This window comes from Phyllobates terribilis, unplaced genomic scaffold (assembly GCF_046119375.1).
Source record: "Phyllobates terribilis strain yellow unplaced genomic scaffold, ASM4611937v1 Scaffold_971__1_contigs__length_502685, whole genome shotgun sequence".
In the NCBI taxonomy this organism is placed as follows: domain Eukaryota; kingdom Metazoa; phylum Chordata; class Amphibia; order Anura; family Dendrobatidae; genus Phyllobates; species Phyllobates terribilis.
In genome coordinates, this window is record NW_027363731.1 from 484,082 (window position 1) to 502,686 (window position 18,605).

Sequence of the window (18,605 nt, forward strand, 5' to 3'; positions counted from 1 at the left end):
TAAGTCTTTCTCCACATGGTGTAAGCAGTACAGTAAACAGCAAGACAGGTGTAAAAAAAAAAAAAAAAAAAAAGAGTGTTTTGCTTTGAATACAAAACATAAACATTACAAGAGCTAAAACACGCTACATGGTCAAGGTTTTTGGCACGTCAGTTGAATAATTTGAAGATCATGAGTTTTTTGCTCACAAGTGCCATCCTCCTTTTCTCAAGAGATTTTGTCACTAACTCTGAACTTTCCAATTCAGTTCTAAACTGTTTCCGATTAGAAAGAACATGGGAGCCCTAATGACTGACAGGACACATGGCTTGTTGAGTCCCTTGACACTTTTGTGCAAAACTGTGTAGTTGAAAAAGGCTTAAGCTATGAAACAAAAGGAAATCTTTTGCAAAAGTCATAATGCATCGCCAATGTTAAGTATTTTTGTTGCAAAGTGAAAATCTACCAGAAACATTTTTGATTGAAAAACACGCGTCAGTCTTTGAATGGTGGCAGTAGCTAAGATAAAGGTGCATTCCCATACCGGGAGTCGAACCCGGGCCACCTGGGTGAGAACCAGGAATCCTAACCGCTAAACCATATGGGAAAAGATGCGCTAACGTCTCAGTGACATTATGAAAAAAATAAGTTTTCTGCTATGCACAATAAACTTCTGCAGATCTGCAGGTGCAACTTGCTTCGTTAGCGCAGTAGGTAGTGCGTCAGTCTCGTAATCTGAAGGTTGTGAGTTTGAGCCTCACACGGGGCACTGTTCCCTCCTTTACTCGAGAGATTTTGTCACCAACTTAGAACTTTTCCATTCAATTCTACAACGTTTTCCATTAGAAAGGAAATGGGAATCCAAATAACTTACAGGACCCATGAGTTGTTGAGTCTCTTGACACTTTGGTGTAAAAAGGGGTGGTTGAGAATGAGTTGAGCTACGAATCCAAATTGAATCTTGCGTGAAGGGTCAGAATGAAGTGCCAAAACGCGGGCGTTCAGCATTTTTGCCTGAAAAAAACAAATCCTACCTGAAATACGTTTGTTTTAAAAACACACGTCAGTCTTTGAATGTTGGCAACGGTGTAGAAAAGGATGCGTTTCCATACCGGGAGTCGAACCCAGGCCACCTGGGTGAAAACCAGGAATCCTAAGCGCTAGACCATACGGGAGAAGATGTACTGCCAGCTCACTTACAATATGAAAAAAAAGAGGTGTACTGCTTTGCACAAGCAACTTCCGCAGATTATTGCATGCATCTTGCCTCGTTAGCGCAGCAGGTAGCGCGTCAGTCTCGTAATCTGAAGGTCGTGAGTTCGATTCTCACATGGGGCACTGGTACCTTGTTTCCGTAACTGATTTTGCCACTATCTTGGCTAGAGAGTCACAGCTCTTTTCCATTCAGTAACAAAACATCACCAATTGATGGAAGGGGAGCTCCAATGACAGACAGGGATAAAGGCTTGTTGAGTCCCTTAACACCCAGGAATTAAAAGTGAGAGATATGAATGGTTTGAGATATGACATCAAATAAGCTTTTGTGCAAATAAATATCCAAAAAATCTGGTGGTCTGCATTTTTGGCAGCAAAGAGCAGTTCCAACCTAAACTGATTCTGTCTGCAAGGCACGTGTCGGCTTTGGAATGTGGACACTAGTCCCAAAAAAAAGTCTCTCCCATAGCAGGAATTGAACCAGTCAACCAGGAATACTAACTAAGTCTTTCTCCACATGGTGTAAGCAGTACAGTAAACAGCAAGACAGGTGTAAAAAAAAAAAAAAAAAAAAAGAGTGTTTTGCTTTGAATACAAAACATAAACATTACAAGAGCTAAAACACGCTACATGGTCAAGGTTTTTGGCACGTCAGTTGAATAATTTGAAGATCATGAGTTTTTTGCTCACAAGTGCCATCCTCCTTTTCTCAAGAGATTTTGTCACTAACTCTGAACTTTCCAATTCAGTTCTAAACTGTTTCCGATTAGAAAGAACATGGGAGCCCTAATGACTGACAGGACACATGGCTTGTTGAGTCCCTTGACACTTTTGTGCAAAACTGTGTAGTTGAAAAAGGCTTAAGCTATGAAACAAAAGGAAATCTTTTGCAAAAGTCATAATGCATCGCCAATGTTAAGTATTTTTGTTGCAAAGTGAAAATCTACCAGAAACATTTTTGATTGAAAAACACGCGTCAGTCTTTGAATGGTGGCAGTAGCTAAGATAAAGGTGCATTCCCATACCGGGAGTCGAACCCGGGCCACCTGGGTGAGAACCAGGAATCCTAACCGCTAAACCATATGGGAAAAGATGCGCTAACGTCTCAGTGACATTATGAAAAAAATAAGTTTTCTGCTATGCACAATAAACTTCTGCAGATCTGCAGGTGCAACTTGCTTCGTTAGCGCAGTAGGTAGTGCGTCAGTCTCGTAATCTGAAGGTTGTGAGTTTGAGCCTCACACGGGGCACTGTTCCCTCCTTTACTCGAGAGATTTTGTCACCAACTTAGAACTTTTCCATTCAATTCTACAACGTTTTCCATTAGAAAGGAAATGGGAATCCAAATAACTTACAGGACCCATGAGTTGTTGAGTCTCTTGACACTTTGGTGTAAAAAGGGGTGGTTGAGAATGAGTTGAGCTACGAATCCAAATTGAATCTTGCGTGAAGGGTCAGAATGAAGTGCCAAAACGCGGGCGTTCAGCATTTTTGCCTGAAAAAAACAAATCCTACCTGAAATACGTTTGTTTTAAAAACACACGTCAGTCTTTGAATGTTGGCAACGGTGTAGAAAAGGATGCGTTTCCATACCGGGAGTCGAACCCAGGCCACCTGGGTGAAAACCAGGAATCCTAAGCGCTAGACCATACGGGAGAAGATGTACTGCCAGCTCACTTACAATATGAAAAAAAAGAGGTGTACTGCTTTGCACAAGCAACTTCCGCAGATTATTGCATGCATCTTGCCTCGTTAGCGCAGCAGGTAGCGCGTCAGTCTCGTAATCTGAAGGTCGTGAGTTCGATTCTCACATGGGGCACTGGTACCTTGTTTCCATAACTGATTTTGCCACTATCTTGGCTAGAGAGTCACAGCTCTTTTCCATTCAGTAACAAAACATCACCAATTGATGGAAGGGGAGCTCCAATGACAGACAGGGATAAAGGCTTGTTGAGTCCCTTAACACCCAGGAATTAAAAGTGAGAGATATGAATGGTTTGAGATATGACATCAAATAAGCTTTTGTGCAAATAAATATCCAAAAAATCTGGTGGTCTGCATTTTTGGCAGCAAAGAGCAGTTCCAACCTAAACTGATTCTGTCTGCAAGGCACGTGTCGGCTTTGGAATGTGGACACTAGTCCCAAAAAAAAGTCTCTCCCATAGCAGGAATTGAACCAGTCAACCAGGAATACTAACTAAGTCTTTCTCCACATGGTGTAAGCAGTACAGTAAACAGCAAGACAGGTGTAAAAAAAAAAAAAAAAAAAAAGAGTGTTTTGCTTTGAATACAAAACATAAACATTACAAGAGCTAAAACACGCTACATGGTCAAGGTTTTTGGCACGTCAGTTGAATAATTTGAAGATCATGAGTTTTTTGCTCACAAGTGCCATCCTCCTTTTCTCAAGAGATTTTGTCACTAACTCTGAACTTTCCAATTCAGTTCTAAACTGTTTCCGATTAGAAAGAACATGGGAGCCCTAATGACTGACAGGACACATGGCTTGTTGAGTCCCTTGACACTTTTGTGCAAAACTGTGTAGTTGAAAAAGGCTTAAGCTATGAAACAAAAGGAAATCTTTTGCAAAAGTCATAATGCATCGCCAATGTTAAGTATTTTTGTTGCAAAGTGAAAATCTACCAGAAACATTTTTGATTGAAAAACACGCGTCAGTCTTTGAATGGTGGCAGTAGCTAAGATAAAGGTGCATTCCCATACCGGGAGTCGAACCCGGGCCACCTGGGTGAGAACCAGGAATCCTAACCGCTAAACCATATGGGAAAAGATGCGCTAACGTCTCAGTGACATTATGAAAAAAATAAGTTTTCTGCTATGCACAATAAACTTCTGCAGATCTGCAGGTGCAACTTGCTTCGTTAGCGCAGTAGGTAGTGCGTCAGTCTCGTAATCTGAAGGTTGTGAGTTTGAGCCTCACACGGGGCACTGTTCCCTCCTTTACTCGAGAGATTTTGTCACCAACTTAGAACTTTTCCATTCAATTCTACAACGTTTTCCATTAGAAAGGAAATGGGAATCCAAATAACTTACAGGACCCATGAGTTGTTGAGTCTCTTGACACTTTGGTGTAAAAAGGGGTGGTTGAGAATGAGTTGAGCTACGAATCCAAATTGAATCTTGCGTGAAGGGTCAGAATGAAGTGCCAAAACGCGGGCGTTCAGCATTTTTGCCTGAAAAAAACAAATCCTACCTGAAATACGTTTGTTTTAAAAACACACGTCAGTCTTTGAATGTTGGCAACGGTGTAGAAAAGGATGCGTTTCCATACCGGGAGTCGAACCCAGGCCACCTGGGTGAAAACCAGGAATCCTAAGCGCTAGACCATACGGGAGAAGATGTACTGCCAGCTCACTTACAATATGAAAAAAAAGAGGTGTACTGCTTTGCACAAGCAACTTCCGCAGATTATTGCATGCATCTTGCCTCGTTAGCGCAGCAGGTAGCGCGTCAGTCTCGTAATCTGAAGGTCGTGAGTTCGATTCTCACATGGGGCACTGGTACCTTGTTTCCGTAACTGATTTTGCCACTATCTTGGCTAGAGAGTCACAGCTCTTTTCCATTCAGTAACAAAACATCACCAATTGATGGAAGGGGAGCTCCAATGACAGACAGGGATAAAGGCTTGTTGAGTCCCTTAACACCCAGGAATTAAAAGTGAGAGATATGAATGGTTTGAGATATGACATCAAATAAGCTTTTGTGCAAATAAATATCCAAAAAATCTGGTGGTCTGCATTTTTGGCAGCAAAGAGCAGTTCCAACCTAAACTGATTCTGTCTGCAAGGCACGTGTCGGCTTTGGAATGTGGACACTAGTCCCAAAAAAAAGTCTCTCCCATAGCAGGAATTGAACCAGTCAACCAGGAATACTAACTAAGTCTTTCTCCACATGGTGTAAGCAGTACAGTAAACAGCAAGACAGGTGTAAAAAAAAAAAAAAAAAAAAAGAGTGTTTTGCTTTGAATACAAAACATAAACATTACAAGAGCTAAAACACGCTACATGGTCAAGGTTTTTGGCACGTCAGTTGAATAATTTGAAGATCATGAGTTTTTTGCTCACAAGTGCCATCCTCCTTTTCTCAAGAGATTTTGTCACTAACTCTGAACTTTCCAATTCAGTTCTAAACTGTTTCCGATTAGAAAGAACATGGGAGCCCTAATGACTGACAGGACACATGGCTTGTTGAGTCCCTTGACACTTTTGTGCAAAACTGTGTAGTTGAAAAAGGCTTAAGCTATGAAACAAAAGGAAATCTTTTGCAAAAGTCATAATGCATCGCCAATGTTAAGTATTTTTGTTGCAAAGTGAAAATCTACCAGAAACATTTTTGATTGAAAAACACGCGTCAGTCTTTGAATGGTGGCAGTAGCTAAGATAAAGGTGCATTCCCATACCGGGAGTCGAACCCGGGCCACCTGGGTGAGAACCAGGAATCCTAACCGCTAAACCATATGGGAAAAGATGCGCTAACGTCTCAGTGACATTATGAAAAAAATAAGTTTTCTGCTATGCACAATAAACTTCTGCAGATCTGCAGGTGCAACTTGCTTCGTTAGCGCAGTAGGTAGTGCGTCAGTCTCGTAATCTGAAGGTTGTGAGTTTGAGCCTCACACGGGGCACTGTTCCCTCCTTTACTCGAGAGATTTTGTCACCAACTTAGAACTTTTCCATTCAATTCTACAACGTTTTCCATTAGAAAGGAAATGGGAATCCAAATAACTTACAGGACCCATGAGTTGTTGAGTCTCTTGACACTTTGGTGTAAAAAGGGGTGGTTGAGAATGAGTTGAGCTACGAATCCAAATTGAATCTTGCGTGAAGGGTCAGAATGAAGTGCCAAAACGCGGGCGTTCAGCATTTTTGCCTGAAAAAAACAAATCCTACCTGAAATACGTTTGTTTTAAAAACACACGTCAGTCTTTGAATGTTGGCAACGGTGTAGAAAAGGATGCGTTTCCATACCGGGAGTCGAACCCAGGCCACCTGGGTGAAAACCAGGAATCCTAAGCGCTAGACCATACGGGAGAAGATGTACTGCCAGCTCACTTACAATATGAAAAAAAAGAGGTGTACTGCTTTGCACAAGCAACTTCCGCAGATTATTGCATGCATCTTGCCTCGTTAGCGCAGCAGGTAGCGCGTCAGTCTCGTAATCTGAAGGTCGTGAGTTCGATTCTCACATGGGGCACTGGTACCTTGTTTCCGTAACTGATTTTGCCACTATCTTGGCTAGAGAGTCACAGCTCTTTTCCATTCAGTAACAAAACATCACCAATTGATGGAAGGGGAGCTCCAATGACAGACAGGGATAAAGGCTTGTTGAGTCCCTTAACACCCAGGAATTAAAAGTGAGAGATATGAATGGTTTGAGATATGACATCAAATAAGCTTTTGTGCAAATAAATATCCAAAAAATCTGGTGGTCTGCATTTTTGGCAGCAAAGAGCAGTTCCAACCTAAACTGATTCTGTCTGCAAGGCACGTGTCGGCTTTGGAATGTGGACACTAGTCCCAAAAAAAAGTCTCTCCCATAGCAGGAATTGAACCAGTCAACCAGGAATACTAACTAAGTCTTTCTCCACATGGTGTAAGCAGTACAGTAAACAGCAAGACAGGTGTAAAAAAAAAAAAAAAAAAAAAGAGTGTTTTGCTTTGAATACAAAACATAAACATTACAAGAGCTAAAACACGCTACATGGTCAAGGTTTTTGGCACGTCAGTTGAATAATTTGAAGATCATGAGTTTTTTGCTCACAAGTGCCATCCTCCTTTTCTCAAGAGATTTTGTCACTAACTCTGAACTTTCCAATTCAGTTCTAAACTGTTTCCGATTAGAAAGAACATGGGAGCCCTAATGACTGACAGGACACATGGCTTGTTGAGTCCCTTGACACTTTTGTGCAAAACTGTGTAGTTGAAAAAGGCTTAAGCTATGAAACAAAAGGAAATCTTTTGCAAAAGTCATAATGCATCGCCAATGTTAAGTATTTTTGTTGCAAAGTGAAAATCTACCAGAAACATTTTTGATTGAAAAACACGCGTCAGTCTTTGAATGGTGGCAGTAGCTAAGATAAAGGTGCATTCCCATACCGGGAGTCGAACCCGGGCCACCTGGGTGAGAACCAGGAATCCTAACCGCTAAACCATATGGGAAAAGATGCGCTAACGTCTCAGTGACATTATGAAAAAAATAAGTTTTCTGCTATGCACAATAAACTTCTGCAGATCTGCAGGTGCAACTTGCTTCGTTAGCGCAGTAGGTAGTGCGTCAGTCTCGTAATCTGAAGGTTGTGAGTTTGAGCCTCACACGGGGCACTGTTCCCTCCTTTACTCGAGAGATTTTGTCACCAACTTAGAACTTTTCCATTCAATTCTACAACGTTTTCCATTAGAAAGGAAATGGGAATCCAAATAACTTACAGGACCCATGAGTTGTTGAGTCTCTTGACACTTTGGTGTAAAAAGGGGTGGTTGAGAATGAGTTGAGCTACGAATCCAAATTGAATCTTGCGTGAAGGGTCAGAATGAAGTGCCAAAACGCGGGCGTTCAGCATTTTTGCCTGAAAAAAACAAATCCTACCTGAAATACGTTTGTTTTAAAAACACACGTCAGTCTTTGAATGTTGGCAACGGTGTAGAAAAGGATGCGTTTCCATACCGGGAGTCGAACCCAGGCCACCTGGGTGAAAACCAGGAATCCTAAGCGCTAGACCATACGGGAGAAGATGTACTGCCAGCTCACTTACAATATGAAAAAAAAGAGGTGTACTGCTTTGCACAAGCAACTTCCGCAGATTATTGCATGCATCTTGCCTCGTTAGCGCAGCAGGTAGCGCGTCAGTCTCGTAATCTGAAGGTCGTGAGTTCGATTCTCACATGGGGCACTGGTACCTTGTTTCCGTAACTGATTTTGCCACTATCTTGGCTAGAGAGTCACAGCTCTTTTCCATTCAGTAACAAAACATCACCAATTGATGGAAGGGGAGCTCCAATGACAGACAGGGATAAAGGCTTGTTGAGTCCCTTAACACCCAGGAATTAAAAGTGAGAGATATGAATGGTTTGAGATATGACATCAAATAAGCTTTTGTGCAAATAAATATCCAAAAAATCTGGTGGTCTGCATTTTTGGCAGCAAAGAGCAGTTCCAACCTAAACTGATTCTGTCTGCAAGGCACGTGTCGGCTTTGGAATGTGGACACTAGTCCCAAAAAAAAGTCTCTCCCATAGCAGGAATTGAACCAGTCAACCAGGAATACTAACTAAGTCTTTCTCCACATGGTGTAAGCAGTACAGTAAACAGCAAGACAGGTGTAAAAAAAAAAAAAAAAAAAAAAGAGTGTTTTGCTTTGAATACAAAACATAAACATTACAAGAGCTAAAACACGCTACATGGTCAAGGTTTTTGGCACGTCAGTTGAATAATTTGAAGATCATGAGTTTTTTGCTCACAAGTGCCATCCTCCTTTTCTCAAGAGATTTTGTCACTAACTCTGAACTTTCCAATTCAGTTCTAAACTGTTTCCGATTAGAAAGAACATGGGAGCCCTAATGACTGACAGGACACATGGCTTGTTGAGTCCCTTGACACTTTTGTGCAAAACTGTGTAGTTGAAAAAGGCTTAAGCTATGAAACAAAAGGAAATCTTTTGCAAAAGTCATAATGCATCGCCAATGTTAAGTATTTTTGTTGCAAAGTGAAAATCTACCAGAAACATTTTTGATTGAAAAACACGCGTCAGTCTTTGAATGGTGGCAGTAGCTAAGATAAAGGTGCATTCCCATACCGGGAGTCGAACCCGGGCCACCTGGGTGAGAACCAGGAATCCTAACCGCTAAACCATATGGGAAAAGATGCGCTAACGTCTCAGTGACATTATGAAAAAAATAAGTTTTCTGCTATGCACAATAAACTTCTGCAGATCTGCAGGTGCAACTTGCTTCGTTAGCGCAGTAGGTAGTGCGTCAGTCTCGTAATCTGAAGGTTGTGAGTTTGAGCCTCACACGGGGCACTGTTCCCTCCTTTTCTCGAGAGATTTTGTCACCAACTTAGAACTTTTCCATTCAATTCTACAATGTTTTCCATTAGAAAGGAAATGGGAATCCAAATAACTTACAGGACCCATGAGTTGTTGAGTCTCTTGACACTTTGGTGTAAAAAGGGGTGGTTGAGAATGAGTTGAGCTACGAATCCAAATTGAATCTTGCGTGAAGGGTCAGAATGAAGTGCCAAAACGCGGGCGTTCAGCATTTTTGCCTGAAAAAAACAAATCCTACCTGAAATACGTTTGTTTTAAAAACACACGTCAGTCTTTGAATGTTGGCAACGGTGTAGAAAAGGATGCGTTTCCATACCGGGAGTCGAACCCAGGCCACCTGGGTGAAAACCAGGAATCCTAAGCGCTAGACCATACGGGAGAAGATGTACTGCCAGCTCACTTACAATATGAAAAAAAAGAGGTGTACTGCTTTGCACAAGCAACTTCCGCAGATTATTGCATGCATCTTGCCTCGTTAGCGCAGCAGGTAGCGCGTCAGTCTCGTAATCTGAAGGTCGTGAGTTCGATTCTCACATGGGGCACTGGTACCTTGTTTCCGTAACTGATTTTGCCACTATCTTGGCTAGAGAGTCACAGCTCTTTTCCATTCAGTAACAAAACATCACCAATTGATGGAAGGGGAGCTCCAATGACAGACAGGGATAAAGGCTTGTTGAGTCCCTTAACACCCAGGAATTAAAAGTGAGAGATATGAATGGTTTGAGATATGACATCAAATAAGCTTTTGTGCAAATAAATATCCAAAAAATCTGGTGGTCTGCATTTTTGGCAGCAAAGAGCAGTTCCAACCTAAACTGATTCTGTCTGCAAGGCACGTGTCGGCTTTGGAATGTGGACACTAGTCCCAAAAAAAAGTCTCTCCCATAGCAGGAATTGAACCAGTCAACCAGGAATACTAACTAAGTCTTTCTCCACATGGTGTAAGCAGTACAGTAAACAGCAAGACAGGTGTAAAAAAAAAAAAAAAAAAAAAGAGTGTTTTGCTTTGAATACAAAACATAAACATTACAAGAGCTAAAACACGCTACATGGTCAAGGTTTTTGGCACGTCAGTTGAATAATTTGAAGATCATGAGTTTTTTGCTCACAAGTGCCATCCTCCTTTTCTCAAGAGATTTTGTCACTAACTCTGAACTTTCCAATTCAGTTCTAAACTGTTTCCGATTAGAAAGAACATGGGAGCCCTAATGACTGACAGGACACATGGCTTGTTGAGTCCCTTGACACTTTTGTGCAAAACTGTGTAGTTGAAAAAGGCTTAAGCTATGAAACAAAAGGAAATCTTTTGCAAAAGTCATAATGCATCGCCAATGTTAAGTATTTTTGTTGCAAAGTGAAAATCTACCAGAAACATTTTTGATTGAAAAACACGCGTCAGTCTTTGAATGGTGGCAGTAGCTAAGATAAAGGTGCATTCCCATACCGGGAGTCGAACCCGGGCCACCTGGGTGAGAACCAGGAATCCTAACCGCTAAACCATATGGGAAAAGATGCGCTAACGTCTCAGTGACATTATGAAAAAAATAAGTTTTCTGCTATGCACAATAAACTTCTGCAGATCTGCAGGTGCAACTTGCTTCGTTAGCGCAGTAGGTAGTGCGTCAGTCTCGTAATCTGAAGGTTGTGAGTTTGAGCCTCACACGGGGCACTGTTCCCTCCTTTACTCGAGAGATTTTGTCACCAACTTAGAACTTTTCCATTCAATTCTACAACGTTTTCCATTAGAAAGGAAATGGGAATCCAAATAACTTACAGGACCCATGAGTTGTTGAGTCTCTTGACACTTTGGTGTAAAAAGGGGTGGTTGAGAATGAGTTGAGCTACGAATCCAAATTGAATCTTGCGTGAAGGGTCAGAATGAAGTGCCAAAACGCGGGCGTTCAGCATTTTTGCCTGAAAAAAACAAATCCTACCTGAAATACGTTTGTTTTAAAAACACACGTCAGTCTTTGAATGTTGGCAACGGTGTAGAAAAGGATGCGTTTCCATACCGGGAGTCGAACCCAGGCCACCTGGGTGAAAACCAGGAATCCTAAGCGCTAGACCATACGGGAGAAGATGTACTGCCAGCTCACTTACAATATGAAAAAAAAGAGGTGTACTGCTTTGCACAAGCAACTTCCGCAGATTATTGCATGCATCTTGCCTCGTTAGCGCAGCAGGTAGCGCGTCAGTCTCGTAATCTGAAGGTCGTGAGTTCGATTCTCACATGGGGCACTGGTACCTTGTTTCCGTAACTGATTTTGCCACTATCTTGGCTAGAGAGTCACAGCTCTTTTCCATTCAGTAACAAAACATCACCAATTGATGGAAGGGGAGCTCCAATGACAGACAGGGATAAAGGCTTGTTGAGTCCCTTAACACCCAGGAATTAAAAGTGAGAGATATGAATGGTTTGAGATATGACATCAAATAAGCTTTTGTGCAAATAAATATCCAAAAAATCTGGTGGTCTGCATTTTTGGCAGCAAAGAGCAGTTCCAACCTAAACTGATTCTGTCTGCAAGGCACGTGTCGGCTTTGGAATGTGGACACTAGTCCCAAAAAAAAGTCTCTCCCATAGCAGGAATTGAACCAGTCAACCAGGAATACTAACTAAGTCTTTCTCCACATGGTGTAAGCAGTACAGTAAACAGCAAGACAGGTGTAAAAAAAAAAAAAAAAAAAAAAGAGTGTTTTGCTTTGAATACAAAACATAAACATTACAAGAGCTAAAACACGCTACTTGGTCAAGGTTTTTGGCACGTCAGTTGAATAATTTGAAGATCATGAGTTTTTTGCTCACAAGTGCCATCCTCCTTTTCTCAAGAGATTTTGTCACTAACTCTGAACTTTCCAATTCAGTTCTAAACTGTTTCCGATTAGAAAGAACATGGGAGCCCTAATGACTGACAGGACACATGGCTTGTTGAGTCCCTTGACACTTTTGTGCAAAACTGTGTAGTTGAAAAAGGCTTAAGCTATGAAACAAAAGGAAATCTTTTGCAAAAGTCATAATGCATCGCCAATGTTAAGTATTTTTGTTGCAAAGTGAAAATCTACCAGAAACATTTTTGATTGAAAAACACGCGTCAGTCTTTGAATGGTGGCAGTAGCTAAGATAAAGGTGCATTCCCATACCGGGAGTCGAACCCGGGCCACCTGGGTGAGAACCAGGAATCCTAACCGCTAAACCATATGGGAAAAGATGCGCTAACGTCTCAGTGACATTATGAAAAAAATAAGTTTTCTGCTATGCACAATAAACTTCTGCAGATCTGCAGGTGCAACTTGCTTCGTTAGCGCAGTAGGTAGTGCGTCAGTCTCGTAATCTGAAGGTTGTGAGTTTGAGCCTCACACGGGGCACTGTTCCCTCCTTTTCTCGAGAGATTTTGTCACCAACTTAGAACTTTTCCATTCAATTCTACAATGTTTTCCATTAGAAAGGAAATGGGAATCCAAATAACTTACAGGACCCATGAGTTGTTGAGTCTCTTGACACTTTGGTGTAAAAAGGGGTGGTTGAGAATGAGTTGAGCTACGAATCCAAATTGAATCTTGCGTGAAGGGTCAGAATGAAGTGCCAAAACGCGGGCGTTCAGCATTTTTGCCTGAAAAAAACAAATCCTACCTGAAATACGTTTGTTTTAAAAACACACGTCAGTCTTTGAATGTTGGCAACGGTGTAGAAAAGGATGCGTTTCCATACCGGGAGTCGAACCCAGGCCACCTGGGTGAAAACCAGGAATCCTAAGCGCTAGACCATACGGGAGAAGATGTACTGCCAGCTCACTTACAATATGAAAAAAAAGAGGTGTACTGCTTTGCACAAGCAACTTCCGCAGATTATTGCATGCATCTTGCCTCGTTAGCGCAGCAGGTAGCGCGTCAGTCTCGTAATCTGAAGGTCGTGAGTTCGATTCTCACATGGGGCACTGGTACCTTGTTTCCGTAACTGATTTTGCCACTATCTTGGCTAGAGAGTCACAGCTCTTTTCCATTCAGTAACAAAACATCACCAATTGATGGAAGGGGAGCTCCAATGACAGACAGGGATAAAGGCTTGTTGAGTCCCTTAACACCCAGGAATTAAAAGTGAGAGATATGAATGGTTTGAGATATGACATCAAATAAGCTTTTGTGCAAATAAATATCCAAAAAATCTGGTGGTCTGCATTTTTGGCAGCAAAGAGCAGTTCCAACCTAAACTGATTCTGTCTGCAAGGCACGTGTCGGCTTTGGAATGTGGACACTAGTCCCAAAAAAAAGTCTCTCCCATAGCAGGAATTGAACCAGTCAACCAGGAATACTAACTAAGTCTTTCTCCACATGGTGTAAGCAGTACAGTAAACAGCAAGACAGGTGTAAAAAAAAAAAAAAAAAAAAAAGAGTGTTTTGCTTTGAATACAAAACATAAACATTACAAGAGCTAAAACACGCTACATGGTCAAGGTTTTTGGCACGTCAGTTGAATAATTTGAAGATCATGAGTTTTTTGCTCACAAGTGCCATCCTCCTTTTCTCAAGAGATTTTGTCACTAACTCTGAACTTTCCAATTCAGTTCTAAACTGTTTCCGATTAGAAAGAACATGGGAGCCCTAATGACTGACAGGACACATGGCTTGTTGAGTCCCTTGACACTTTTGTGCAAAACTGTGTAGTTGAAAAAGGCTTAAGCTATGAAACAAAAGGAAATCTTTTGCAAAAGTCATAATGCATCGCCAATGTTAAGTATTTTTGTTGCAAAGTGAAAATCTACCAGAAACATTTTTGATTGAAAAACACGCGTCAGTCTTTGAATGGTGGCAGTAGCTAAGATAAAGGTGCATTCCCATACCGGGAGTCGAACCCGGGCCACCTGGGTGAGAACCAGGAATCCTAACCGCTAAACCATATGGGAAAAGATGCGCTAACGTCTCAGTGACATTATGAAAAAAATAAGTTTTCTGCTATGCACAATAAACTTCTGCAGATCTGCAGGTGCAACTTGCTTCGTTAGCGCAGTAGGTAGTGCGTCAGTCTCGTAATCTGAAGGTTGTGAGTTTGAGCCTCACACGGGGCACTGTTCCCTCCTTTTCTCGAGAGATTTTGTCACCAACTTAGAACTTTTCCATTCAATTCTACAATGTTTTCCATTAGAAAGGAAATGGGAATCCAAATAACTTACAGGACCCATGAGTTGTTGAGTCTCTTGACACTTTGGTGTAAAAAGGGGTGGTTGAGAATGAGTTGAGCTACGAATCCAAATTGAATCTTGCGTGAAGGGTCAGAATGAAGTGCCAAAACGCGGGCGTTCAGCATTTTTGCCTGAAAAAAACAAATCCTACCTGAAATACGTTTGTTTTAAAAACACACGTCAGTCTTTGAATGTTGGCAACGGTGTAGAAAAGGATGCGTTTCCATACCGGGAGTCGAACCCAGGCCACCTGGGTGAAAACCAGGAATCCTAAGCGCTAGACCATACGGGAGAAGATGTACTGCCAGCTCACTTACAATATGAAAAAAAAGAGGTGTACTGCTTTGCACAAGCAACTTCCGCAGATTATTGCATGCATCTTGCCTCGTTAGCGCAGCAGGTAGCGCGTCAGTCTCGTAATCTGAAGGTCGTGAGTTCGATTCTCACATGGGGCACTGGTACCTTGTTTCCGTAACTGATTTTGCCACTATCTTGGCTAGAGAGTCACAGCTCTTTTCCATTCAGTAACAAAACATCACCAATTGATGGAAGGGGAGCTCCAATGACAGACAGGGATAAAGGCTTGTTGAGTCCCTTAACACCCAGGAATTAAAAGTGAGAGATATGAATGGTTTGAGATATGACATCAAATAAGCTTTTGTGCAAATAAATATCCAAAAAATCTGGTGGTCTGCATTTTTGGCAGCAAAGAGCAGTTCCAACCTAAACTGATTCTGTCTGCAAGGCACGTGTCGGCTTTGGAATGTGGACACTAGTCCCAAAAAAAAGTCTCTCCCATAGCAGGAATTGAACCAGTCAACCAGGAATACTAACTAAGTCTTTCTCCACATGGTGTAAGCAGTACAGTAAACAGCAAGACAGGTGTAAAAAAAAAAAAAAAAAAAAAGAGTGTTTTGCTTTGAATACAAAACATAAACATTACAAGAGCTAAAACACGCTACATGGTCAAGGTTTTTGGCACGTCAGTTGAATAATTTGAAGATCATGAGTTTTTTGCTCACAAGTGCCATCCTCCTTTTCTCAAGAGATTTTGTCACTAACTCTGAACTTTCCAATTCAGTTCTAAACTGTTTCCGATTAGAAAGAACATGGGAGCCCTAATGACTGACAGGACACATGGCTTGTTGAGTCCCTTGACACTTTTGTGCAAAACTGTGTAGTTGAAAAAGGCTTAAGCTATGAAACAAAAGGAAATCTTTTGCAAAAGTCATAATGCATCGCCAATGTTAAGTATTTTTGTTGCAAAGTGAAAATCTACCAGAAACATTTTTGATTGAAAAACACGCGTCAGTCTTTGAATGGTGGCAGTAGCTAAGATAAAGGTGCATTCCCATACCGGGAGTCGAACCCGGGCCACCTGGGTGAGAACCAGGAATCCTAACCGCTAAACCATATGGGAAAAGATGCGCTAACGTCTCAGTGACATTATGAAAAAAATAAGTTTTCTGCTATGCACAATAAACTTCTGCAGATCTGCAGGTGCAACTTGCTTCGTTAGCGCAGTAGGTAGTGCGTCAGTCTCGTAATCTGAAGGTTGTGAGTTTGAGCCTCACACGGGGCACTGTTCCCTCCTTTTCTCGAGAGATTTTGTCACCAACTTAGAACTTTTCCATTCAATTCTACAATGTTTTCCATTAGAAAGGAAATGGGAATCCAAATAACTTACAGGACCCATGAGTTGTTGAGTCTCTTGACACTTTGGTGTAAAAAGGGGTGGTTGAGAATGAGTTGAGCTACGAATCCAAATTGAATCTTGCGTGAAGGGTCAGAATGAAGTGCCAAAACGCGGGCGTTCAGCATTTTTGCCTGAAAAAAACAAATCCTACCTGAAATACGTTTGTTTTAAAAACACACGTCAGTCTTTGAATGTTGGCAACGGTGTAGAAAAGGATGCGTTTCCATACCGGGAGTCGAACCCAGGCCACCTGGGTGAAAACCAGGAATCCTAAGCGCTAGACCATACGGGAGAAGATGTACTGCCAGCTCACTTACAATATGAAAAAAAAGAGGTGTACTGCTTTGCACAAGCAACTTCCGCAGATTATTGCATGCATCTTGCCTCGTTAGCGCAGCAGGTAGCGCGTCAGTCTCGTAATCTGAAGGTCGTGAGTTCGATTCTCACATGGGGCACTGGTACCTTGTTTCCGTAACTGATTTTGCCACTATCTTGGCTAGAGAGTCACAGCTCTTTTCCATTCAGTAACAAAACATCACCAATTGATGGAAGGGGAGCTCCAATGACAGACAGGGATAAAGGCTTGTTGAGTCCCTTAACACCCAGGAATTAAAAGTGAGAGATATGAATGGTTTGAGATATGACATCAAATAAGCTTTTGTGCAAATAAATATCCAAAAAATCTGGTGGTCTGCATTTTTGGCAGCAAAGAGCAGTTCCAACCTAAACTGATTCTGTCTGCAAGGCACGTGTCGGCTTTGGAATGTGGACACTAGTCCCAAAAAAAAGTCTCTCCCATAGCAGGAATTGAACCAGTCAACCAGGAATACTAACTAAGTCTTTCTCCACATGGTGTAAGCAGTACAGTAAACAGCAAGACAGGTGTAAAAAAAAAAAAAAAAAAAAAGAGTGTTTTGCTTTGAATACAAAACATAAACATTACAAGAGCTAAAACACGCTACATGGTCAAGGTTTTTGGCACGTCAGTTGAATAATTTGAAGATCATGAGTTTTTTGCTCACAAGTGCCATCCTCCTTTTCTCAAGAGATTTTGTCACTAACTCTGAACTTTCCAATTCAGTTCTAAACTGTTTCCGATTAGAAAGAACATGGGAGCCCTAATGACTGACAGGACACATGGCTTGTTGAGTCCCTTGACACTTTTGTGCAAAACTGTGTAGTTGAAAAAGGCTTAAGCTATGAAACAAAAGGAAATCTTTTGCAAAAGTCATAATGCATCGCCAATGTTAAGTATTTTTGTTGCAAAGTGAAAATCTACCAGAAACATTTTTGATTGAAAAACACGCGTCAGTCTTTGAATGGTGGCAGTAGCTAAGATAAAGGTGCATTCCCATACCGGGAGTCGAACCCGGGCCACCTGGGTGAGAACCAGGAATCCTAACCGCTAAACCATATGGGAAAAGATGCGCTAACGTCTCAGTGACATTATGAAAAAAATAAGTTTTCTGCTATGCACAATAAACTTCTGCAGATCTGCAGGTGCAACTTGCTTCGTTAGCGCAGTAGGTAGTGCGTCAGTCTCGTAATCTGAAGGTTGTGAGTTTGAGCCTCACACGGGGCACTGTTCCCTCCTTTTCTCGAGAGATTTTGTCACCAACTTAGAACTTTTCCATTCAATTCTACAACGTTTTCCATTAGAAAGGAAATGGGAATCCAAATAACTTACAGGACCCATGAGTTGTTGAGTCTCTTGACACTTTGGTGTAAAAAGGGGTGGTTGAGAATGAGTTGAGCTACGAATCCAAATTGAATCTTGCGTGAAGGGTCAGAATGAAGTGCCAAAACGCGGGCGTTCAGCATTTTTGCCTGAAAAAAACAAATCCTACCTGAAATACGTTTGTTTTAAAAACACACGTCAGTCTTTGAATGTTGGCAACGGTGTAGAAAAGGATGCGTTTCCATACCGGGAGTCGAACCCAGGCCACCTGGGTGAAAACCAGGAATCCTAAGCGCTAGACCATACGGGAGAAGATGTACTGCCAGCTCACTTACAATATGAAAAAAAAGAGGTGTACTGCTTTGCACAAGCAACTTCCGCAGATTATTGCATGCATCTTGCCTCGTTAGCGCAGCAGGTAGCGCGTCAGTCTCGTAATCTGAAGGTCGTGAGTTCGATTCTCACATGGGGCACTGGTACCTTGTTTCCGTAACTGATTTTGCCACTATCTTGGCTAGAGAGTCACAGCTCTTTTCCATTCAGTAACAAAACATCACCAATTGATGGAAGGGGAGCTCCAATGACAGACAGGGATAAAGGCTTGTTGAGTCCCTTAACACCCAGGAATTAAAAGTGAGAGATATGAATGGTTTGAGATATGACATCAAATAAGCTTTTGTGCAAATAAATATCCAAAAAATCTGGTGGTCTGCATTTTTGGCAGCAAAGAGCAGTTCCAACCTAAACTGATTCTGTCTGCAAGGCACGTGTCGGCTTTGGAATGTGGACACTAGTCCC

At 41.7% G+C, this 18,605-nt stretch overlaps 11 non-coding genes across 11 annotated transcripts; all 11 read left to right on the top strand.

Moving 5' to 3' along the window:
- The first annotated feature begins 1,244 nt into the window (after positions 1-1,244).
- TRNAT-CGU (transfer RNA threonine (anticodon CGU)) lies at positions 1,245-1,317 on the top strand. The gene has a single exon. It is a non-coding gene; the product is annotated as a tRNA-Thr (tRNA).
- A 1,623-nt stretch (positions 1,318-2,940) lies between these two features.
- Positions 2,941-3,013, top strand: TRNAT-CGU (transfer RNA threonine (anticodon CGU)). Its single transcript has one exon. It is a non-coding gene; the product is annotated as a tRNA-Thr (tRNA).
- A 1,623-nt stretch (positions 3,014-4,636) lies between these two features.
- On the top strand, positions 4,637-4,709 carry TRNAT-CGU (transfer RNA threonine (anticodon CGU)). The gene has a single exon. It is a non-coding gene; the product is annotated as a tRNA-Thr (tRNA).
- Positions 4,710-6,332: 1,623 nt separating this feature from the next.
- On the top strand, positions 6,333-6,405 carry TRNAT-CGU (transfer RNA threonine (anticodon CGU)). The gene has a single exon. It is a non-coding gene; the product is annotated as a tRNA-Thr (tRNA).
- Positions 6,406-8,028: 1,623 nt separating this feature from the next.
- Positions 8,029-8,101, top strand: TRNAT-CGU (transfer RNA threonine (anticodon CGU)). Its single transcript has one exon. It is a non-coding gene; the product is annotated as a tRNA-Thr (tRNA).
- Positions 8,102-9,725: 1,624 nt separating this feature from the next.
- On the top strand, positions 9,726-9,798 carry TRNAT-CGU (transfer RNA threonine (anticodon CGU)). The gene has a single exon. It is a non-coding gene; the product is annotated as a tRNA-Thr (tRNA).
- A 1,623-nt stretch (positions 9,799-11,421) lies between these two features.
- TRNAT-CGU (transfer RNA threonine (anticodon CGU)) lies at positions 11,422-11,494 on the top strand. Its single transcript has one exon. It is a non-coding gene; the product is annotated as a tRNA-Thr (tRNA).
- Positions 11,495-13,118: 1,624 nt separating this feature from the next.
- TRNAT-CGU (transfer RNA threonine (anticodon CGU)) lies at positions 13,119-13,191 on the top strand. Its single transcript has one exon. It is a non-coding gene; the product is annotated as a tRNA-Thr (tRNA).
- Positions 13,192-14,815: 1,624 nt separating this feature from the next.
- TRNAT-CGU (transfer RNA threonine (anticodon CGU)) lies at positions 14,816-14,888 on the top strand. The gene has a single exon. It is a non-coding gene; the product is annotated as a tRNA-Thr (tRNA).
- Positions 14,889-16,511: 1,623 nt separating this feature from the next.
- Positions 16,512-16,584, top strand: TRNAT-CGU (transfer RNA threonine (anticodon CGU)). The gene has a single exon. It is a non-coding gene; the product is annotated as a tRNA-Thr (tRNA).
- Positions 16,585-18,207: 1,623 nt separating this feature from the next.
- Positions 18,208-18,280, top strand: TRNAT-CGU (transfer RNA threonine (anticodon CGU)). The gene has a single exon. It is a non-coding gene; the product is annotated as a tRNA-Thr (tRNA).
- The last annotated feature ends 325 nt before the right edge of the window (positions 18,281-18,605 follow it).